Below are 24,948 nucleotides of genomic sequence, written 5' to 3'. Positions count from 1 at the left end.
GCTGCAACATGACCTCCCAACTCCTGTACTCAATACTCTGACCAATAAAGGAAAGTATACCAAACGCCTTCTTCACTATCCTATCTACCTGTGACTCCACTTTCAAGGAGCTATGAACCTGCACTCCAAGGTCTCTTTTTTCAGCAACACTCCCTAGGACCTTACCATTAAGTGTATAAGTCCTGCTAAGATTTGCTTTCCCAAAATGCAGCACCTTGCATTTATCTGAATTAAACTCCAACTGCCACTTCTCAGCCCATTGACCCAACTGGTCCAGATCCTGTTGTAATCTGAGGTAACCCTTTTCGCTGTCCACTATACCTCCAATTTTGGTGTCATCTGCAAGCTTGCTAACTGTACCTCTTATGCTAATTCTAATTAAGTTACTAGAAACTTCAGCACAAGAATCTCAGCTGTTACTTCAATGCTGCATAATGTTTAAGATGATAGGTTAAATTAATGCTCCATCTGCCTTTTTCGGCAGACGTAAAAGATTACATGGCACTATTTCGAAGTTCAGCAAGGGAGTCCTATTTCTCCCCAGTTTCCTGGTTAGTGTTAATCTCTAAACAATCATTACTAAAACAGGTTATCTGGCTGTTAACATATTGCTACTTGTGGGATCTTGCTGTGGGCAAAATGTGGGCATTTCCAACATTGTAATACTGTACTTCAAATTATTTAATTGTAAAGCATGTTGAGACTTCCTGGAGCTAGGAAAAGTATTGTAAATTTAATGTCTCTCTTCCTTTCTTTACCACAAGAAAATAATTCAAACTTCCTACTCTCCAGGACATGAGTTGTGGAAAATTCCAGGCAGCAAACTGTTAATCTGGCTGTTTTTCGAGGCAATCAGTTTTCTAAAGGCAAAGCTTTAAACATTCATCTAAAGTCATTCCCACAGGATTATGATTGAATTCCTTCCCCATGAAGTCACAGAGGGCAATCTTTTGGCCTTTCCTCCAATCATTGAAAGCCAGAGAGGGCTGGAAGAGGGGCTGAGAGAGGGCTGAGAGAGGGGTTGAGAGAGGGGTGAGAGAGGGGTAAGAGAGGGGTGAGAGAGGGCTGAGAGAGAGGCATGATACCAGTTGGCTTCAAAACAATTTGGGTAACTCAAAGAAGAAAGCAATCCTTCCAAATAAAGGGAAATCTGATTTAAAGAACACAGTCGTATTTTACTTTTTTAAAGCTCAATAATAAGAAAGGATGGGGAAACAATCACTGAAGGGGCAGATTCATGAAAAAGCTCTGCAGTTATTCATCTTTACAGGGATGAAGTTCTTCGTGTCAGTAATTTTGAGTGAGAAAATTGCAACAAGTTCATAAATGAGAAATATCAGTTGCTGAAGCTTCCCCTAAAATTATCAATTGGGATTTCATGCCATGTTCTAATTTAAACTTAATGATTACTTGAACAGAAACAGAACTAGAGGGCATAGGTTTAGGGTGAGAGGGGGAAGATATCAAAGAGACCTACAGGGCAACCTTTTCACACAAAGGGTGGTATGTGTATGGAATGAGCTGCCAGAGGAAGTGGTGGAGGCTGGTACAATTGCAACATTTAAGAGACATTTGGATGGGTTTATAATTAGGAAGGGTTTGGAGGGATATGGGCGGGCTGCTGGCAGGTGGGATTAGATTGGGTTGGGATATCTGGTCGGCATGGATGGGTTGGACCAAAGGGTCTGTTTCCATGCTGTACATCACTATGACTCTATTGACTTGAATAATACTGGTGTGGCAGCCTTTTATATAAAAGCAGTATTGTAAGGAAAATTTGTAATTTCTTTAAAATGACTTGGGAATCTGTAACTGCTTTTAAGAGTGTTTGAAAAATACCTGTAAGAATGTGTATTAATTGGACAGGGTCATCTGTGATTTTTTTTTTATCAAAATGACCTAGAAACCTTTGACCTTAGTTGGTACCAACAGGAAGTAAGTTAACTAAAAACCGTGTCAGTGGACATAGAAAAGGAGAGCTACAGGCAAGGGAGCTGGAGGGTAAAGTAACAGAGATGCAGCTACAAAGAGAGACAAAGACATAAAGAGGAACACAATACATTCTTGTGAGAAGAAGAAGCAAATCTATCTCAGGAAGAGGTCAACAAAGGAGGTCAACTGGAAAAGCTCGGCAGGTCTGCCAACATTTGAGGAGAGAAATCAGAGTTAATGCTTCATATTGAGTGATCCTTCCTCAGGAAGAGGTTGGTTGTTTCTCTGTTTGACACAAAAGGAAGCAGGAGCTTTTGGGAGTCAACGTGTGCACTGACTAAAAAGATCGATAATCTGGAGTTATTATTTTCCAGTAGGGGCCAAACTGTGAAAAAAAATGATATTCTTAGTTGGCCAGTTAAAAACTACAACTTTAGAATTGTCATGACCTGAGGGAGAAAAAAAGGTTATAAATTTGTGCCATGCGGATAATTATATCTGTGAAACTCAAGAGAAGAAAGCTAATATAGGACCAGAATCTTGATTTGATTTGATTTATTGTGGTTACATGTACCTAAGTACAGTGAAAAGCTTTGTATTACAAGCAGTATAGGAAGAAGTAAGAAAACAAGGACATACCAATCATAGTTAAAAATCACACAACACCAGGTTATAGTCCTACAGGTTTAATTGGAAGCACTAGCTTTCGGAGCGACACTCCTTCATCAGGTGATTGGGATGCAATCACCTGATGAAGGAGCGTTGCTCCGAAAGTTAGTGTGCTTCCAATTAAACCTGTTGGACTATAACCTGGTGTTGTGTGATTTTTAACTTTGTATACCCCAGTCCAACACTGGCATCTTCAAATCATACCAATCATAGGGTGCCTAGACAGAGCAAGACATACAGGTTACAACCGCAAAGGAGACGTGCAAAGCAACATCAGCATTAGCAAGATCAACATTATTTGAAGTTAGAGAATCCATTCAATGGTCTATTAATGGCAGGGAAGAAGCTGTCCTTGAACCTACTGGTGCATTTGGTCAAGCTTCTGAACCTTCTGCCTGATGGAAAAGGTCGGAGGAGAGCATTATTGGAGCGGGAGGGGTCTTTGATGATGTTGGCAGTCTTTCCATGGCAACATGAAGTATAAATGGAGTCCGTGGATGGGAGGGTGGCTTCCCTGATGGTCTGGGCTATGCACACAACCTTCTGTAGTTTCTTACAGTCCTGGGCATAGCAATTGCTGAACCAAGCTATAATGCACTCAGATAGTATGCCTTCTATGGTGCATCTATAAACATTGGTGAGAGTCCTTATAGTCATGTTGAATTTCCTAAGCCGCCTCAGGAAGAAGAGGTATTGTTGTGCCTTCATAACTGTCACATCTACGTGAGCAAACCAGGATAGGGTGTTGGTTATCGTCACTCCTAGGAACTTGATAGCTTCAACCCTCTCAAACTCAGCTCTGTTGATGTAAGTGGGGGTGTGTCCTCCACCTTTCTTCCTGACATGGATGATCAGTTCTTTTGTTTTGTAGACATTGAGAGAGAGATTGTTCTCACTGCACCATGACACCAAGCCCTCTGTCTCCATCCTGTTTTATGACTCAATGTTGTTTGCTGTCCGTCCAGTCACAGTGATGTCATCAGCAAACCTGTAGATGGTGTTTGTTCAGAGTTTGTCTACACAGTTGTGGATGTACAGACAGTACAGTATGGGGCTGAGAACGCATCCTTGTGGGGTGCCAGTGTTGAAGTTTATCTTGGAGGAGATGCTGTTTCTATTTTCACTGACTGAAGTCTGTGAGTCAGGAAGCTGAGGATCCAGTTGTAGAGTTGAGATCTATGTCTTAGAGTTTTAAGATCAGACTGGAGGGGATTATGGTGTTGAAGGAGGAGCTAAAGTCTATGAGTAGGAGTCTGATGTAGGTGTCCTTGTTATCCAGATGTTTCAGGGATGATGCAGGGCTAGAAAAATGGTATCCACAGTGGACCTGTTTCGTTGGTGGGCAAATTGCAGGGGATCGAGTCAAGTTGGGAAGCTACAGTTGATGTGGCCAACAAAGCACTTCATGATTATGGAGGTCAGAGTTACTGGGATTCCTGACATAACCTTTATGAATAAAGAATGATATTTTGTGGAACTGTATAGTTTCACAGGTGCACGGGGATTTGATTTGATCTGATTTATTATTGTCAAAAGAAACAAAATATAGTGAAAAGTATTGTTTTGCATGCTAACCAGAAAAATCATACCTTACATAAGTACAACAGAGTACGAAAATGCACAATATAGTGTTACAGCTACAGAGAAGATGCAGAGAAAGATCAACTTTAACTTATGAGAGGTCTGATCATAAGTCTAATAGCAAGGGGAAGAAGCTGTTCTTAAATCTGTTGGTATGCATTTTCAAAATTTTATATCTCCGCCCATTGGAAGAGGGTAGAAGAGAGTATAATCGGGTTGGGAGGGGTCTTTGATTATGTTGGCTGCTTTCCTGAGGCAGCGGGAAGTGTAGACGGAGTCAATGGAAAGAAGGCTGGTTTTCGTGACAGACTGAGTTGCTTTCACAACTCTCTGTAATTTCTCTGTGGTCTTGGGCAGAGCAGTTGCCATACCGAGCTGTGATGCATCGGGATAGGATATTCTCTATGGTACGTCTATAAAAGGTGATGAGTTATCGTGGACATTGCCAAAAATTCCTTAGCGTTCTGAGGAAGTAGAGACATTGGTGTGCTTTTGTGACTGTAGCGTTGATGTAAATGGACCAGGACAGACTTTTGGTGACATTTACTCCCAGAGACTTGAAGCTCTTGACCACCTCAAGGTCAGCACCAAACAGGGGTGTGTCCTTCACTCCACTTCCTGAAGTAGATGACCAGCTCCTTCAGTTTGCTGACATTGAAGGAGAGATTGTTGTCATTGAGTGATGTGGGCACTATGCTTGTGTAACATATATCTTTCTATTGATTATTTAAAGTGAAATTTACCTTTTTTTAATTTTAGGTAGAATGTACTCCTATTTAATTTAAATTGGTGTCTTATTTGTGTGAAACCAAAAGTTGCAAAAAGTGAAATCTTGTAGGTACTTCCTCTGTGGGAGCTGTTTAGGAGCTTTGGCTATTTTGGTTTATGATTCCCACTGCAATACTGTTCATATGGATCCAGCAATCCTAGCCAGTTTACTAACTCAGGTGATAAGGAGACAGTCTCTGGTAACAAGGGTATAGAAGGGGGATTTCTAGCATGGGATTTTTTCATTTAAAACTCCACATTTAATCATACAAAGTTACAAAATAAGTTGGGAACATTGACGAATGTGAATATATCCCTTAATGGTTGTGGAGGTGAAAATTCTTTCCAGTGTAGCACTAAGCCACGTAGAATAAATGAGACCAATTTCAAATTCCTCATCTGTGCTGAGTTACTGATCTGAAACAGGTGGTGCTGCAGTTGGTCTCAGAATGTCTACGTGGGGGAAATACTGGCAACAGTGAAATCATGTCCTGTTTTGAGTCAGTACCTTCAGGACAGCAGGGGAAAGGCATTCAAATACAAAATTGAATTAAAACTTAGCATTTATATAACATCTGTTGGTTGTTCCATCTGGACAACTTGGGTGTGTAATACTGGCAACAATAGAATCATATCCGAGTGTGAGTCAGTACTTCAGGAAAACAAGGAAGGGTATTAAGGATGCAAAATTGAACAGTGACATCTGTTAGCAGTGCATCTGGGCAATATTAATTATACATTTTGCTCTTAATGTGCTTATGAATAGAATACCACTCTTCTCATTATTGGGTATTGTGAAGGTCATAGTTGAGAGAAAATTAGCAGTTAATTAATTAACATTGCAGACTATACCCTGTCCTAGCCATACTTAAAGAAACAATTGATGACTTGCCTGCCTGTAAAACTTGAGATATGAATGCATTTTGTGTTAATCATTATTTTAAAAATTAGTTAAAACTAAACAAAGGTTTTTTTTTTGCTTGTAGTGAATAGTACACCTCTTCATTAGAAATACAATGGTTACTGTGAATTATTTTTATCTGAGAAATAATTCTATTAGACTATACACAGAAAAAAAACTAAGATGGGAAAATTTGTGGTAAAGCAACAAATAATTTAAACATCTGAGAAATCCCAACACTTCTGTTATATATCAAGTCTCATTCCTGATTATAAGTCTCATTCCAGAAGATTTATAAAACACTGCTGGATAGCTGGTGCTATTGCCATCAGCATAAAAAGCTGATGGAAGAAATCTAGTCAGGATGTTAAAAGAGGGGAGTGGAAAAAGTCAAAGAAATTAGATCCCCCTAGCATTTCTGACTCTCAGCCAAGATTTGGAACAAGAATTATCAAAGAAACACCCTTTTGTGATCACAATTCAGATGCCAGTGAAGCGCCTGTTGTTTCTGAATCAAAACTGGTGCCAAAGTAAGCAAGAAAACTTTTCTAGAAGACAAATAATGGATATTCATGATTGACATTATTATTATTACCAATTGTTACCACTGACTGAAGACATGGTCCAGAGTACCAAACCCAAGAGAGCTATGTCTCATCCATTATCAAACCCAGGAGAATGATCTTTCATCCTGTGCTAGCCCCCAAATAACAGTGACACTTGAAACAGTTTCTGCCTTCCTGTGTGCTGCTTAATTAACACACACGCCAAACTAGGGTGATATGTCAAACTGACATATTCACACTGACTAATGAGAATGCACAGCCTACCTAAAGTAAATGTAAATATCACAGTTTAGGGATATTCTTCCCATAACCCGTGGGAAGCTGCAACTCACCACCTGCGTGGGTGTTAAAGGCAGAAATCTTCATAACATTTAAGAAGCATTTAAATGCACACCTGTGATGCCAAGGCATACAAGACTATGGGCCAAGTGCTGGAAAATGTGATTAGAATGGTTCAGTGCCTGTTTTTGACTGGTGCAGACTCAGTGGGCTGAAGGGCCTTTTCCTGTACTGTAAATCTCTATGACTCTATAACTCATAAATTTGAAATGTTTATTTCCATTGTAAATAATTGTGATCCCAAACACCTCTGGACCGACAGAGACACAATGACTGTTGGGGTAAAATCCATATTTGTTACTACTTGGCAGGTTGCTCATGATCCCCGAAACTGTTTTTTGATGCAACCCACTTGATCTTTGGATTTGCACATGTAACCTTGAATGCCTGTGCACAAGAATGCACATATCAGTCATGTGCAAAAAGATTTAAATGTGACATTTCGAATAGTGACAATATGATTTCAATGGAAAGTTGAAAAGTACATGGAGAAAGAAATAAATGATAATACTAAAAGTGTTCAATGAAGCAGGATGGGAGGAGGCTTATTGGAGTCTTCACCTCAGTATAACACATTGAGGCCAAATGGCTTATTTCCGTGCAGTCAGAGCTCAGTAATTTGTTATTCAGGGAGCACCGATGATGCTTTTATTGTGCAATGAACTGGTATGCTTGCATTATTTGAAGGTCCCAAGAAAATGGCTGTTAGGAGACTACTGCAAGGATGTGTAGTCACAATACTAATTACTAACCCCAACACAGCATAAGAATGTATGTTACGAGGCCCATGCCACTTCCCAAGTTACACCTGAGAATACCATAGGGATGCTGAAGTAACAAGGGTAATGATGATAGCTGATCTACATACAGATCCAGTCCAGCAGCACTTCAGTTTGAAAATTATCATCATTGTTTTCAAAACCCTCACTGGCCTCTCATCTGCACCCCTCAAAGATCTCTCCATTTCTCCAAACTCTTTAGCTGCTCTGGCCATAAACTCTGCAATTTTCTTCCTTAACCTTTGTATTCCTCTTGCTTTCTCCACTCCTATAAAGCATTCCTTAAAATGTAGCTCTTTTATCAAGCTTTTATGACCTCTCCTAATACCATCTTATGTGACTCATTGTCAAATTTTACTACTTTTACATTACTGAGATTGTTTTGCTATATTAAAAATGTTACATAAATATGGGCACTTGTACTTGATGTCACTGAGGGAGGGTGCTGCCCAGGGTAATTTTGAAATTAGGTTTCCCTTAATGAAATGTTAATCAAATCAAGTCAGTTTATATCAGAGAGGCTGCCATCTGTGTGAGACTTATCCTTTGAAACTGGCCAAACACCTCACTGACATTGGAATAAAAGCAGTTTTAGGTCACTTGCAACATTGGTGGATTTAGGAGACTTCAGTTGCTCTCAGTTTTAAGGCTAGAAACTTTAGGGATTAGAAACAACAGTTAAGGGTTTATGTGAACAATTAGAATGATGGGAAGGGAAGATGTTTTCTTCTATGAACATAACATTTGAAACACTAAGATTGAAAATAATTAGAATGTAAATGAATGTTTGAGCAGAATCTAGGGATGCTCAAAGAAGTGGGAATCAATGCGTGGAGGTTCAATTAATTGTGCTGGAGACAAAATGTCACCTTCCCCATGGTGAGATGAGATTTTCCAATTAAATTGGCAGCAGATTGAAAGTGGTCATGTTCCCAATAGTGAGCAATGGGGACCCATTCTTAATGCATTAGCATTGAATCCATACACATTAGAAACAAGGGTCTGAATCTTACCAGAAATCACTTGTTTCATTTTCATTGAATTTCATGTAGGGTTTCTTTCTGCAAGGCCTACCAACATTTAATGTGTAAACATTCCAAAGCATGTCATTAACTGTGGACCACATCCTATGATGCTAACCATTCCTGGATTATCCAGGGACCTGACACAATGTCATATTTAAAAAGCTGATGTGCAGTCTGTCAAGTGCTGGAAATCTGAAGCTGCCCAATATGGTTAATGATATCTGCCTGGACAACACAAACAAGGGAAAACTGGCATCCTACTTTGCAGACAGGGACCTGAAGACTTGGGGTGACATTATCTTCTTCCCTGGACTGTTGGAGGAGACCACAAACACCAGACACTGCCAGCTTGATGTGAGGGAGCTTCTTGGGTCAGTACAGTGTTTACAGTCCACAAAAACACTCAGCAGTGCCAAAAGGAAGTCAGTGATTTTCTCTGCTCTGCCATACTAAGTGTCACAATGTTTGCTGTACTATCTCACACTCACATTAGCTCTGCCACTGCATCAACTGCCTACCAAGGCTCATGCTCTACCCTTCTAAGTAGTGCACACAGTATGTTCCCTACTTACTCTCACTTCCCTCAAACCCGCAGACTACTAACATTGCCTGCGCTAATGCACCACCTGCTCACTTGCTCAGGACAACTCACTGCCTTCTTCCACCTGCATTTGCACTAACAGCTGTGCCACCCAATTTCATCTCACTCAGTCCCTTCCTTTATCCCATTACAGGAAACAAAAGCCTATAATAGGGCCAAAAGAAGCCAGGACGGCTGGTGGGGTGCCAGATCTTCCACTCTTCACCACCTATGTCAAGAGGATCTTAGCCCTCACTGTGGGGACTAAGACTGCTTATGCAGAGATGCTAAGACTCCCATCTTGTCGCAAACAAATAAGAAATAAAGTTCATTGTTTTGCTACTCTTCCGTTACTCTCCACTGTGAATCTATTATTATCATGTCATAACTTCTTTCCTTTGGCTGTGATGCTTTCTCTCTTTTGTCTCCTTGAGTTACAAGTGGGATGTCCATGATCCCCATGGTAAAGATGGTGGTGTTGCAAACCTTCCCTTCCTCCAACTCTGAGACAGCAAGGGGTCAAAGTAAGTAGTTCATGCATCATGTGCAAGCATTGGGTAAATCACTGGTTGGTACTTTGGTAACTAGGCTCAATCTTTCCAAGTAGCTGAATATTGTTGTTGCATCACTGCCATTTGTGGGATCATTTGCTATCTTGCATGATATGGTCAAGAAAGCTCGAGGTAATAATTTGGACTTTTTACAGAAGGCTAATACTTAAAGTTCACAGAACACATATGATGTACGCATGTGTTTCAGCTGCAGCGTACAGGTGTTTATGTAATGCTGTTTGCTTCCCTTTGAAGAGCCACACATCTCTTAAAATAGAAGTCTCGCTGTCATCATGCCCCACCCCAGAAGGAAAAAGCAGTACAGCTGGTGAATGAGAACCAGTATGACCAAAATGTTCATTTCCAAGTATTACAGTTTTCAAACTGTTTTTTCTTTTCAAACCTCTTAGCGTGATCACAGCCATTTTCATCTTCATTACATTCTTGTTGTTTACAGTGATCGTTCCTCAAGCATAAATCTCAGGCTTAGTCTCTTAACAATGGTGAACCCCCAAATGTAAACTTTCCCTTCTTGGTTGCCTGCCCGGACAATCCCATTGGCTCTGACTTTAAGACCATAAGACATAGGAGCAGAAGTAAGGCCATTCGGCCCATCGAGTCCACTCCGCCATTCAATCACGGCTGATGGGCATTTCAACTCCACTTACCCACATTCTCCCCGTAGCCCTTAATTCCTTGTGACATCAAGAATTTATCAATTTCTGCCTTGAAGACATTTAGCGTCCCAGCCTCCACTGCACTCTGTGGCAATGAATTCCACAGGCCCACCACTCTCTGACTGAAGAAATGTCTCCATATTTCTGTTCTGAATTTACCCCCTCTAATTCTAAGGCTGTGTCGACGGGTCCTAGTCTCAAGTCTCCATCCAATCTGTCTATCTAAACCTTCTACTGCCTGGTTTACCCTTCCAAGCCCAGGCATACCAAATAAACATAACAGATCTAGTACTGTACTATAACTCCATTGAAGTCAGGTTGCTGTTAACCATTGATGATCCTTCCCTCCCATTTTACACCTTTTCCTTCCATGCTATAATGTCTTCCATCTTCCATCCCAACATTTTGACTCCAGTCCTCATAAATAAATTCCTCATTCTCCGTCCCACTTCCAAAACTTCACCAGACTGGTTGCTCTGGACCCAGCCACTCCCTGTAATCCCTGATCCTGAACATCTGGAGTGGTCAACTAACCATGCTCCTGCCCCTCAACTGATATCAGAGGATGCCCCTGACTTAATGTGCTGGGATTCCTGTCTGAAGAGTGTCTCTCTGGAACTGAATGAGACCATTCCCCTTAGATTTTGAGACATGGCTATTTGCTTGCGGCACACACAGTATCTTTGACACATAGATGCAAGCGCAGGCTGCAGCTATGAGATTGACATCATTGGTGCCTTACAGAACATACCCACCCCTTAACTGTCGACTGCTGACAATTGTATCTTTGCTAAGCAACAAGGTAAGACAGAATTACTGTGATTCTTTAAGATCTGGCTGAGGGGCCAAAGCACAACAAGACAAGGCAAGACAAAGCAGAGATTCTGCCAAGTTGGCATAAAGTGAGTGAGTACAAAGCGAGAAGCTGAGATGATGCCTGGCCCAATCTGTGAGCTGGGTTGCTGTTCCTGCATACAATCTTTTCTTACACAAAATTCCATTGTGTTCCAGGGTGCAGCATTGAAGTGCAGAAGTGCACTCTAAGTGGATCAGTGTTGCACATTATGATGCTGTGAGGTTGGTAGGGTCCTGGAAGGTGATGTGGGGTTGTTGCTGCCCATGAGGTGTACCCTGAAATGCTGGCCAAGGTCTGGAGGAGCAAGCAGTGAGCTGGAGCCACCAAGTACCTGCTCTAATTTTCATGTCAGGAATTATTTTCTACTATTTGACAGCTAGGACACTGGCCGGATGCATATCAATGAGGTGAGATTATGTAATAATGAGAGTGATAATGAACAATAATCTGTTCATAAACTTCTTGCTGCCCACTAGCGAGAATCTCATTGACCTCTAGAATCTGGTTGGTAGATGTGACTTTTTGGTCTTGCTATCAAGAAGTGTCTTGGTGGACATCTCACCCAATGTTTCCAAGTTTTTCAGCATAACTCATTGCTGTTCAGGGACTGGGAAGATTCTGCTTAATGTTACCAGATTAAATTGTACCTTGGCCATAAAGACAGGGGGGACCTGATTGAGGTCTACAAAATCATGGGAGGTAGACAGGGTGGATAGAAAGAAGCTTTTCCCAGAGTGGGGGACTTAATTATTAAGGATTACGAGTTCAAGGTGAGAGGTGAAATTTTAAGGGAAATATGCGTGGAAAAGTCTTTACGCAGAGGGTGGTGGGTGCCTAGAATGTGTTGCCAGCGGAGGTGGTAGAGGCAGGCAAAATATCATCAGTTAAGATGTAACTAGACAGATACATGAATGGACAGGAGAAGATGGATACAGATCCTTAGAAAATAGGCAACAGGTTTAGGTAGAGGATTTGGTGCAGGCTTGGAGGGCCAAAGGGCCTGTTCCTGTGCTGTAATTTTCTTTGTTTTTTGTTCTAAATTGGCAGCAAACAAGAAAAACTTGCCTTCAGATTCATTACTCATATGTGGTAGTCAAGGTAGTCTTCTTGGCAGATTTGGAAAGGTAGGAGCTTCTTGACCTGTAGGGGGAACATTGTTGGACAAGAGGACAGATGGCCGAGCCATTGAATTGAGCTTGGGTAGCAACTGTAGGGAGAGTTGAGGCATGTTGAGGCAAATAATGTGTGCCTGTATGTGCGCCTGTTAAATATAGAACCAGGACCTCAGACCTTGTGGGTAATTTAAGATCAGTGACGTCCTGCTGTCCCCAACACGCATTTGACCAAGTATCTTGACTGTGAACATCTAATTAGTTGGCCACCATATGACTCTGTGTGCTGATTTTTACTGTCAAAGGCATTTGATTGGATGTTGCAAGAACAGTCAGTTCTGCTACAATGTCTGTTTCTCCAACGTGAATCAGCTTTTAACGTGATTGAAGAGTTTAGACCATTATTTGCAGAATGCGAACTTTCCTTAACTGTATTTGCAGAATGCGAACTTTCCTTAACTGTATTAGTGATTCTGACCTGATTCGTTTAAATGGCACTGCTATTACGCAATCTCCTTGTAATGCGGGATTGCAAGAGATCACGTTATGTCAGAGCCAAATGTACTGCCTCGGGGCAGATGTTCCATGTTCTTTCGGACTGTCGTATAGGCACAGAAAGCAACTACTGGATTCCTCCCCAAATCTAAATCAGCATATAAATGAAAATGGAACTGTGAGCTTTTTAAAATTCATTCATGTGACATAGGCATCAATGTCTGGGTCAGCATTTATTGCCCATCCTCGTTGTCATTGCCAAGGTGGTGGTGAGCTGCCTTCTTGAACCGATGCTGTCCTCATTCTCTACCCACAATGCCTTTAGGGAGGGAATACTTGGATGTTGACCCAACGACAGTGAAGGAACGATGATATATTTCCAAGTCAGGATGGAGAGTGGCTTCAAGGGGAAATTACAGATGGTTCTGTTCCCATTGAATCGTCTACCCTTGTCTTTCTTAAAGGAAATGGTTGTGGGTTTGGAAGGTGCTGTCTAAGGATCTTTGGTGATTTTCAGCAGTGCATTTTGGAGCTAGTATTCACTATTGCTACTGAGTGTTGGGAATGGATTTTGTGGATGTAATGCCAATCAATTAGGCTGCTTTGTCCCGGATCATGTCAAGCTGCTTGAATGTTGCTGGAGTTGCACTCATCCAGACAAGTAGAAGTATTCCATCATGCTCTTAATGTATGGCTTATAGGTGGTGGACAGGCTTTGGTGAGTTAGGAAGTGAGTTATTCAGTATTCCAAGCTTCTGACCTGCTCTTTTAGCCACTATGTTTATGTGGTCAGTCCACTTGAGTTTATGGTCAGTGATAAAACCAAGAATGTTGATAGTGGGGGGTTCAGTGATGGTAACACCATTGAATGTCAAGGGACAGTATTTAGATTGTCTTTTACTGGAGATGGTCATTGCCTGGCATTTGTGTGGTGTGAATGTTACTTGTCACTTGTCAGATCAAGCCTGGATATTGCCAGACATTGTAGCATTTGAACATGGACGGCTTCAGTATCTGAGGAGTCACAAAAGTGCTGAACATTGTGCAATCAACAGTGAACATCCTCACTTCCGACCTTATGATTAGATTAGATCAGATTCCCTATAGTGTGCAAACAGGCCCTTTGACCCAACCAGTCCACACTGTAGGGAATCTAGTCTACTCCGAAGAGTAACCCACCCAGACCCATTTCCCGCTAACTAATGCACCTAGTGCTCACCTAACTCTCTGGGCAATTTAGCATGGTCAATTCACCCGATCTGCACATCTTTGGACTGTGGGAGGAAACCGGAGCACCTGGAGGAAACCCACACAGACACAGGGAAAATCTATAAACTCCACATAGACAGTCGCCCAAGGCTGGAATCAAACCTGGGACCATGGTGCTGTGAGGCAGCAGTGCTAACCACTGAGCCACCGTGCCACCCGTTATGATGGAGGGAAGGTCATTGATGAAGTAGCTGAAGATATTTGGGTCTAGACATTGCCATGAGGAACTCCTGCAGAGATGTCCTGGAGCTGAGATGATCGACTTCCAACAACCACAGCCACCTGCCTATGTCCAGGTATGATTCCAACAGTGGACAGCGTGCCCCAGATACCCATGGATTCTAGTTTTGCTAGGGCTTCTTGATGCCACACCTGGTCAAATGTAGTCTTAATGTCAAGGGCTGTCACTCTCACCTCATCTCTAGAATTTAGCTCTTTTGTCCATGTTTGAACCAAAGATACAATGAGGTCAGGAACTGAGTGGCTCTGGTGGAACCCAAACTTGGTGTCAGTGAACAGGTTATTGCTGAGCAGGTACTGCTTCATAGCACTGTTGATGACACCTTACATCACTTTACTGATAATTGAGAGTAGACTAATGGGGCAGTAATTGGCTGGGTTAGATTTGTCCCAGCCATTGTACATAGCATACCTGGCAATTCTCCACATTGTCAGGTCTTTTCCAGAGTTGTAACTGTACTGGAAGAGCTTGGCTGGAGGGACATGTTCTAGTGCACTAGTCTTCTGTATTATCACTGGAATGTTTTCAGGGTCATCCTTTGCAGTATCTAGTGCATCCAACCTTTTCTTTATATCACATGGAATGAATTGAATTGGCTGAAGACGGGTATCTGTGATGCTAGAGACTACTTGACGAAGCTGAGATGGATCATTCACTTGGCACTTCAGCTGCAAATGCTTCAGCGTATCTTTTGCACTGATGTACTGGGTTCTTGCATCATTCTAGAAAGGGATATTTGTGGAGCATTCTCCTCCAGTGAGTTGTTTAACTGTTCACCACCATTTACAACTGGATTTGGCATGATTGCACAGCTGAGATCTGGTCTGTTGGCTATGGGATCCATCCATCACCTGTTGATTAAGCTGGTTGGCATGCAAATAGTCCTGTAGTGTAGCTTCACCAGGTTGTTATCTCATTTTTAGGATGCCTGGTGCAGGTCCTAGCAAGCTCTCCTACATTCTCCGTGGAACCAGGTTGATCCCCTGACTTGATGGCAATGATTAAGTGATGGATATGCTGGGGATGAAGCTGCAGATTGTGCTGGAGTAGAATGGGCAGTCTTGAGTTGCTAGCTCTGGTTGAAGTCTGCCTCATTTAGCATGGTGATAGTGTCACAAAACACAATTGAAGGTATTCTCAATGGGAAAGTGAGACTTTATCTCCACAAGGACAGTGCGCTGGTTACTCTTACTGATAATGTCATGGACCCATGCATCCTCAGCCAGCAGACTGGGAAGGATGAGGACAAGTATATTTTTCCCTCTTGTTGTTTCCCTCACTAGATTCCCCAGACCCAATCTAGCATCTATGTTCTTTAGAACCTGGTCAGCTCATTGGTAGTGTTTATACTGAACCATTCTTCATAGTTGGCATTGAAATACCTCAGAGTCAAAAAGCGTGGCACTGGAAAAGAATAGCAGGTCAGGCAGCATCTAAGGAGCAGGAGAATCGATGTTTCAGGCATAAGCCCTTCATCAATGCGAAAGGGGCTGAGAGATAAATAGGAGGTGGGGTGAGGTTGGGTTGAAGGTAGCTGGGAAGGTAATAGGTGGATGCAAGTGAGGGGGTAATAGTGATAGGTCAGTGGGAAAGGTGGAACGGATAGGTGGGAAGGAAGATGGACAGGTAGGACAGGTCAAGAGGTCGGTGCCAAGTTGGAGGATTGGATCTGGGATGAGGTGGGGGCAGGGGGGATTTGGAAACTGGTGAGGTCGATGTTGATGCCATGTGGTTGAAGAGTCCCAAGGTAGAAGATGAGGCATTCTTCCTCTAGTTGTCACGTGGCTTGGAGTTGGCGGTGGAGGAGGTCCAGGGCTTGCATGTCCTTGGGGGAGTGGGAGGGGAAGTTGAAGTGGTGGGCCACAGGGCGGTGGGGTTGTTTGCTGTGTGTGTCCCAGAGATATTTCCTGAAACACTCTGCGAGTTGGCATCCTGTCTCCTTGATGTAGAGGCGACCACATCAAAAGCAACGAACACAGTCTACCCAGACTACATTTTGTGCCCTTGCCACTCTCCAAGTAGTATTCAACATACAGGAGTACTGATTTATCCGCTGAGGGAGGACTGTTTAGTGTATAGATTCTTCTGAGGATGAAGAACAGTAGAGGTCCTTTGCAAGTCCGTGAGAGTGTTGTCCTGAGCTAGGGTAGGGCTAATTGCAGGGAATGTAGGTAGCGGCGCATGGCTGCAAGCTTGGAGCAGAGGATCCGGAGGGAGGTCTGTTGCTGGAGGCTTCAGATTTGTTGTAGATACTGGTTGTCCTGGTTGGGTCCAAATGTTGTTGGTCTGAACATAGTCCAGAGTCCGTGCAGGGTCAGTCGGTTCCATAGGCAGGTGCTGAGGAAGGAGATGTGGCTGTGGTAGTGAGTCTGTTTGAGTACGTGGCTGAAGAGCTTCTGGGCAGAGGAGATGACCTGGGGTGCAGTGAGAGAGGGACTCACTGAAATCCTTGTAGAGGAAGGAAGAGAGCTTCTTCAAGGAAGGCATCCTTGTAAGAGGATTCGCAGTAGGTTAAAATCTTCTAGGAGAAAGTGAGGACTGCAGATGCTGGAGATCATAGCTGAAAATCTGTTGCTGGAAAAGCGCAGCAGGTCAGGCAGCATCCAAGGAACAGGAGAATCGACGTTTCGGGCATGAGCCCTTCCTCAGGAATGAGGAAAGTGTGCCAAGCAGGCTAAGATAAAAGGTAGGGAGCACCCCCCACCAACCCAACCTCCACTCCTGGCACCTTCCCCTGCAACCGCAAGAAATGCAAAACTTGCGCCCACACCTCCCCCCTTACTTCCCTCCAAGGCCCCAAGGGATGCTTCCATATCTGCCACAAATTCACCTGCACCTCCACACACATCACTTACTTCACCCGATGTGGCCTCCTCTATATTGGGGAGACAGGCTGCCTATTTGTGGAACGTTTCAGAGAACACCTCTGGGACACCCGGACCAGCCAACCCAACCACCCCGTGGCTCAATAATTCAACTCCCCCTCCCACTCCACCAAGGACATGCAGGTCCTTGGACTCCTCCATTGCCAGACCATAGCAACACGACGGCTGGAGGAAAACCATCTCATCTTCCGCCTAGGAACCCTCCAACCACAAGGGATGAACTCAGACTTCTCCAGTTTCCTCATTTCCCCTCCCTCCCACCTTGTCTCAGTCCCAACCCTCAAACTCAGCACCACCTTCCTAACCTGCAATCTTCTTCCTGACCTCTCCGCCCCCATCCCCACTCCAGCCTATTACCCTCACCTTATCACCCTCACCTTAACCTCCTTCCACCTATCGCATTTCCAACGCCCCTCCCCCAAGTCCCTCCTCCCTACCTTTTATCTTAGCCTGCTTGGCACACTTTCCTCATTCCTGAGGAAGGGCTCATGGCCGAAACGTCGATTTTCCTGCTCCTTGGATGCTGCCTGACCTGCTGCGCTTTTCCAGCAACACATTTTCAGCTCTGATCTCCAGCATCTGCAGTCCTCACTTTCTCCTTACTGGGAATTCAGCTTGTTTAAAGTTCCTAACAAAAAACCCTGTGCAATATTCACTTTATAAAATCAACACATCATAGAGACATGCAAACAAACTTCACAATGTTAAGAAAAAAACCTCTGAATAATAAGTTGGCAAGTTTCAATCACTTCAAAATAAAGCATTATTGTTTTGCAATTGGAAATTAAATCAGATGTGGTCATTAATCAGTTGGTGTGAGTTTCACGTTGGAGGGAAAGAATGTGTGTCTTCCTGATGACCTTTACTCATAAAAGCACTGACAATCATGTTAGTTTGAGGAAATGATTCCAGCAAAGACATTGGCAGAGTTCCTGCATGGTTACGATTGCTCATGGTGAGCTGAATTCCTGGAGAGTTGCCAATAGGAAGTGTGTTAGACTTTGGCATTCTGCCTACATAGCATACTCATGTCAGCAAAGCCATCTGTGTTAAGGTAGTAAGATGTCTCCCACAGATGAAGGGATGAAGCATCAAAGTCACAGTGAGGTGAGGTTGCCTTTTCCTGATTTCTCTTTACATACAACGGTTCTAAGCATTCACAGGCATTTACCCTCCCCCCACTCTTGAAAGCAGATATCAGTTAACTGGATATTTTTACCATGTCTCTTTCTGGAATCAAAAAGCTCAATAGTTCTTATTTGTATGTTTACATTCATCAAAGTGCAGGTAGGGTGGTATGGGAACTGTTCTGGAAAGTGAATATTAAAAAAGGAAATACCAAACTAAGGAAGAATCCACACCATTAATAATGACCACAGATTTACATTGTGGAACAAAGGGTATCTGCAAGGGCTTGTGCAATGTTAACCGGGATTGCATGTAGCAGCTACTTGCTATCTATAATGAACAACAAGGTCAGCGCAGTGTGAAGAAGGGAGGGCTGCTGATATATCGTCCAATCTGTACTGTCATCCAAGATCAGTTTCATTCCCAATGAATCAAAGATTTAAAAATATGGCTTTTCAATAAATGCAGACAAATATGAATACTTGTACAAAAGTCCATAAATTTGCAGAAACAGAAATTACACAATAGTTCAAAGAAAAAATGCACTCCAAATGCTGCTATCATGAATAATCCTGCATTTAATCATGTCCTAGTGGAAGGCGTAGCTTATATTCTTTCATGTAATTATTCATAAGATGGAACTTTGACAAGCCATCATCAATGAATCATGTTTCTTTTTTCATTGACATTAATGCTTCTGTCAACAGTGTATTCCTTGATGCAAATTATTCATCAGTGATCATTTTGATTCGTTCTTGTGGGCCTTTTAATCAAGCCTGAACTGAAAATCACAGGCTAGATGTGAATCCTTTAATTTCTGCTTTTACATTTAAACGAGGCAAAACTAAACTAGTGTCTCACAGTGGAAATCACTGTGCATAAGCTGAGCTGTCATCGGTGTACACTGAATTAAGTTGTCATCACATACCTCTTGTCATTGAGATTTCAACTCCAAAAACAAGCAACTTGAAGGATTTTTTTATTTTACTAATGGAAATTCTTTTGACAATAATGAGTTATACCCTGTGAAAACGTATTTGACACTGAAGAGTGAATTCAATACTTTTATTTTTATGCCATTTGCTTTGCATTCTCCGGAAACATTGTTGACACTCATTGCTCGTTGGACCTATTGACCCACTCATGGACTCAGTTGGCACTTATTGGACCTTTTTTGTAATATTCCTGCAAATCAAACAGTAGTTTGAATTTAGTGGACAGTTCACAATCTGCATTTGGAAAACTATTTTCTGGATGTTTAGCAATGAGTTTTGGATTCAGATTTTTAATGATTCCATTGATTCTGGGTAATCCAAGATGGAGGATGGGAAAAAATTCTGGCTGTAAGAGCTGATCCTTTTTTTGAGGTATTTTAGGTGTTGGAGGTGATTTCCTCGAATTCCAGGAGCAGCAATTACTGTTTTATATGTTGTTGCATTGTTTTGGAACTTTTGGAAAAAAAAAGTCAAAACAACAGCAGTTTAAAAGGGAGAAGAGCAGACAAAAGGAAGCACATGGTGAGGACAATGCAGGAGAGAGAGAAAGAGAGAGAGAACCTGCACAGTTCGCGCCTTTGCTGTTTGAATTCGTGTATGGCTGGACATCGGAGTGCATCTGGGAAAATTAATAAACAGTGAAATTCACAATTAATCTGGGAGGACAAAATTATGAGGGGCATGGATAGGATAAATAGGCAAAGTCTTTTCCCTGGGGTCGGGGAGTCCAGAACTAGAGGGCATAGGTTTAGGGTGAGAGGGGAAAGATATAAGAGAGACCTAAGGGGCAACCTTTTCACGCAGAGGGTGGTAAGTGTATGGAATGAGCTGTCAGAGGATGTGGTGGAGGCTGGTACAATTGCAACATTTAAGAGGCATTTGGATGGGTATATGAATAGAAAAGGTTTGGAGGGATATGGGCCGGGTTTTGGCAGGTGGGACTAGATTGGGTTGGGATATCTGGTCGGCATGGATGGGTTGGACCGAAGGGTCTGTTTTCATGCTGTACATCTCCATAACTCTATGTAAAGACCATATTGCCATAGAGCTACTCATGCACTTACTGCTCCTCATGGGCAGAAGTGTGAACACTAATCTGAACTAAGTATGCAAAATGGTGGAGAATGGGAGTGACAGAACCTAAACCAATCTAAAAGTAACCTAATGCAAATAACACACTCGTGATAATTGCTCAGCCAACTGTTCAACCACAAGAGTACTTCTTGCAGTACTACTTGAAGCCAAAATAAACATTTTAAATACTGAAATAATAAATATAATTGTCATGTTTTATTTGGCTCCACAATAAATAAGCCATGTCAATTACTATGGATTAATTCACTTTTGGTAAATCATTTAGTATGTTGCGTCTTATTCCACTGAATATTGCAGGGATCAATTCCCATCTGACGCTGATCAATCTATTGGTCATTATTGAGTTTAATAAAAACTAACCTTACAAATAGATCATTGGATTCTAAAGTTACACTGAGTGATTGAATCTCTGCAAATAGTCTTCCAATTGTCCTCTTTAATTTTAAAAAAATTACATTGTCTTGCGAAATGATCCACTGAATGCCTGTCAACTTTTTTGCTGAGTTGATAGTGTGTGTATTTTGTTGTCTGCTAAGAGGAGGGCCCTGTGTAGTAATATATTGCAACTTCCAGTGCAAGCAAATGTGTTACTGACAATCCTTGACTAACAATCTTAAATTGATTATCAGTATAATTCTTTGCACACATCCAGGACCAATTACAGAATTACGTCTAATAGTGGACATGATATTGCAAGTTTTACCAGCATGCCAGTATGGTCATAGTCAGTATCCCTGCTTGTTATAAATGGTGTAGAGGTGTGCTGTTTGATACGATGTGTCACAGTTATTGGGATGTATGGCCTACATGCCTAACATCATACTACCATTGAAATTTGCAATGGCCTGACCACAGTCAACCTGTCTGGTTTAAAATTCAAAAAAACCCTGGCAGTTATGATTGCTAGAAGCATTCTCCATGGAAATACCTCTTGTAAAGTGTCCTAATGAGTGCAACATGGAAAGTTTTGACAAAATCTGCCATTTTCCAGCAATACTCAAGTTCTGTACTACCATAGAATTATCTTTCTGGCACATGGTTTTTCCTTGCCCAACAGTTTACATTTGGTGCCATATCAAGAGGTTATCTTCAGCTGCAACAGCTGTGATGTCAGCAAATAGATAAGCAAACTGTAGTATTCACACACAGCAGAATGGCAAGTTACAAAACTGCTTTTATGCTTTATTTGAATTTTTTCAGAAAGCAAAATAAATAGAACATAGAACATTGCAGCGCAGTACAGGCCCTTCAACCCTTGATGTTGTGCCAACCTGTGGAACCCATCTATCCTACATGATTCCATTTTCATCCATATGTTTATCCAAAACCATTTAAATTCCCTTAAAGTTGGCAAGTCTACTACTGTTGCAGGTAGTATGTTCCACATCCCTAGGACTCCCTTGAGTAAATTTTAATGATTATACTGCAGTAAGAGCTAAAATAAAGATAAACAAACATTTAGAAAATTTGTGTTTTCGATCAATGAAAAGAAACTGGATATTCCACAAATATAAAATTACCTTTTCAGTACCAATGAATACTGTTAGCAGTAATTTTGAATTTAGTACATAGTTAAAAAATCTAAAGACATCTCAATCAACAATATGTATCATTTTAAAAGTTTTTTCTAGTGAGAAGAACAGTGTAGAAATAAAACCTCTCTGAATGCATTCTATAGAGTGGGGAATGGGGTGTCTTAACAACATATCTAGAGCAAGGATGAATCATTGATGGAAACTCCTGGATTTCTGGTTCACTCTTTATATATGTAACATTCAGAAATTGTTGTCAGTTTCTTTAAAAGGAATGATCCCCTAAGTCCTCTAGAATTTCTGTGGATGATCAGGAAATGCTCTTCTTCAGGCCAAACTTCTGAGAGCATAACTTAGTTGATTTTGTTCAATTGTGAAAAGCTATACTTCATTTTTGTATGTGAATTGTGCTGACTTAATTGATTTTATCTTAATTCAAGTCAGTAGATATGGGTTGAAGTCTCCAACAAAAGAGAGTCTAAACATCATCCTTTGATGGGGCTGTAATTAGGGTCAAAAAATGTGGTGCTGGAAAAGCACAGCTGGTCAGGTAGCATCCGAGGAGCAGGAAAGTTGATGTTTCGAGCATAAGATCTTCATCAACATTCCTGATGAAGAACTTATGCTCGAAATGTCGACTCTTCTGGTTCTCAGATGCTGCTTGATGGGCTGTGCTTTTCCCGCACCACATTTGTTGACTCTGATCTCTAGCATCTGCAGTCCTCTCTTTCTCCCTGGGGCTGTAATTGGCTGAGTTGAAATAGTCCTGCTTTTTGTTACAGGATAGATAATTTTCATGATTGTTAGGGAGATGCCAGTGTTGTAGTTGTACTGGAACAGCTTGGTCAGAGGTGCAGAAAGTTCTGGAGGACAAGCTTTCAGTACTATTGCTGCAGTGTTTTTGGGGACCATATTCTAAGCAATATCCAGTGCCCTCAGCCATTTCTCGATATCATGTGGAGTGAATTAAATTGGCTGAGAACTGGTATCTACGATGCTGGGGGAGACTGAGATGGATCATCATGCCTAAAGACTATTGCAAATGCAGCCATATTATCTTTTGCACCTGAAAATAGAAACTGCTCGAAAAAGTGTGCGGATGTGGCAACTTCTGTGGAGAGAAAACAGGGTGATTGTTTCAAATCCAGTCAACCTTCTTAAGAACAACTTCTTCTGTGTTACCATCTCTGCTGGATCTGTTCTTCCAGTGATACCAGACATACACAGAGATGGTAATGGTATTATCTGTGAGATTGTGTGCAAAGCATGATTCCATATGAACAGTTAAGTCAGGCTGTTGCTTAACTAATCTTTAAAACAGCTCTCAATTTTGGCACTAGATCCCAGATGTTGGTAAGGAGGACTTGGCAAAATTAACAGAGCTGAGTTTCCAGTTATCATTTCTAGCGCCTAGGTTGATGTCAAGTGTCAATTCTGACTTTTGGACTTTTTTTAGTGGTTTGAATACATCTGAATGGCTTTGCTAGGGTATTTCAAAGGGCAGTTACATCACTGTGGGTCTGGGGTCACATGCAGGCAAGACTAGGTAAGGATAGCCGTATTCCTTCCACAAGGAACATTAATGAAACAAAGGGTTTTTACAACAATCAATCAGTTCATGGTCATTATTAGACATTTAATTCCATATTTTACTGAATTCAAATTTCTCCATCTGTCACTGTGGAATATGAATCATGGTCTCCACAATATCATCTGGATCATTTGGGTGGCATGGTGGCTCAGTGGTTAGCACTGCTGCCTCACAGCACCAGGGACCCAGGTTCGATTCCAGCCTTGGGTGACTGTGTGGAGTTTGCACATTCTCCCATGTCTGCGTGGGTTTCTTCCGGGTGCTCTGGTTTCCTCCCACAGTCCAAAGATGTGCCGGTCAGGTGAATTGGCCATTCTAATTTGCCCATAGTGTTAGGTGCTTTAGTCAGAGGGAGATGGGTCCGGGTGGGTTACTCTTCGGAGGGTCGGTGTGGAACGAGCCCGAAGGGCCTGTTTCCACACTATAGGGTATCTAATCTCTGAATTTTTAGACCAGCAACAACGCCATAACATCATCACCCCTCTTAAAGGGGAAGTTGAAATCTCTGCTTTCTGATGGAATTTAAGTGCTCACATTCACCAATATGACTAACCTCACTTGGGGTTGTTTTAGTGCTCCTGATTTGCCATTTTGAATAATAGATTAACCAGTTTGTATGGTGGCTGCCCTGAAATTCTATAATTTGAAAGAGACTTTTCAAAGGTAACTTACTTGGTGATTCACAAGTCCTGCCTACTTTGAAGCTGTCACAAATAACTTTAGTTTAGAAACAGTTCCCTTTGATTATTGCCAAATTGGATCTTCTTCATCTCTCCTCAATGACAGAAAATTCCTAATGCAAATTAAACTTGCAGTGTATAAGACAATATATTCAAGTAATTCTTCATGATCTACAGTCCCGAACCATGCAACAAAGAGATGTCTTCAGCTCATGTATGACATGCAGCACCAAGCTGTAAGTAGAATTTATGACAAGTTGGGGAAATGGTTTGTGAAGGAGGCTTTGACCTATACTGGCCCATTACCTAATCCTTTAGGAGAAACATCTAGTCCAATTCCATGCACTTGATTCATCCATCTCCAGTTGTTTTGACCTACAGACTGACACTATTATGAAGCTAATTTCTCCTCAATGGATGCAAAACACTTACATTTTAGAGAATTGCAGGTGCTGCCATGTCATAAGGTGCTTTGCATATATCCTTGCACAACGCTAAAAGCAGATGCGATCCAGCTCCTGAAGAAGCTGAGGTTTGGAATAATCACAACAGGAAGGTGGTACTGAAGGCTGAATGTAAACAAGTGTTCATGTTTCTAGAATGCAGTATTTTTTGATTGAGTCATAGTGAGGCAAATCTTATGAAAGGCTGTGCGCTCATCGTACCACTTGGTCTCAAATTCACTTAACAACCAACTACTT

General features: G+C 41.9%; 2 protein-coding genes across 2 annotated transcripts in view; one reads left to right on the top strand and one right to left on the bottom strand.

Annotated features, from left to right (window-relative positions):
• The window catches only part of LOC122560525 (GRB2-related adapter protein-like), a 262,677-nt gene that overhangs the window by 194,822 nt on the left and 42,907 nt on the right, over positions 1 to 24,948 (bottom strand). The gene's annotated exons all lie outside the window — the stretch shown is intronic.
• Positions 1 to 24,948, top strand: part of LOC122560527 (transmembrane protein 94-like) — a 109,657-nt gene that overhangs the window by 83,780 nt on the left and 929 nt on the right. The gene's annotated exons all lie outside the window — the stretch shown is intronic.

Source organism: Chiloscyllium plagiosum, unplaced genomic scaffold (assembly GCF_037043375.1).
Source record: "Chiloscyllium plagiosum isolate Xiang-an unplaced genomic scaffold, Cpla_swu_hap1 HiC_scaffold_20, whole genome shotgun sequence".
Taxonomy (NCBI): Eukaryota; Metazoa; Chordata; class Chondrichthyes; order Orectolobiformes; family Hemiscylliidae; genus Chiloscyllium; species Chiloscyllium plagiosum.
Note: the sequence above shows the minus strand (reverse complement) of the source record. Positions and strands in the feature narration are given on the sequence as shown.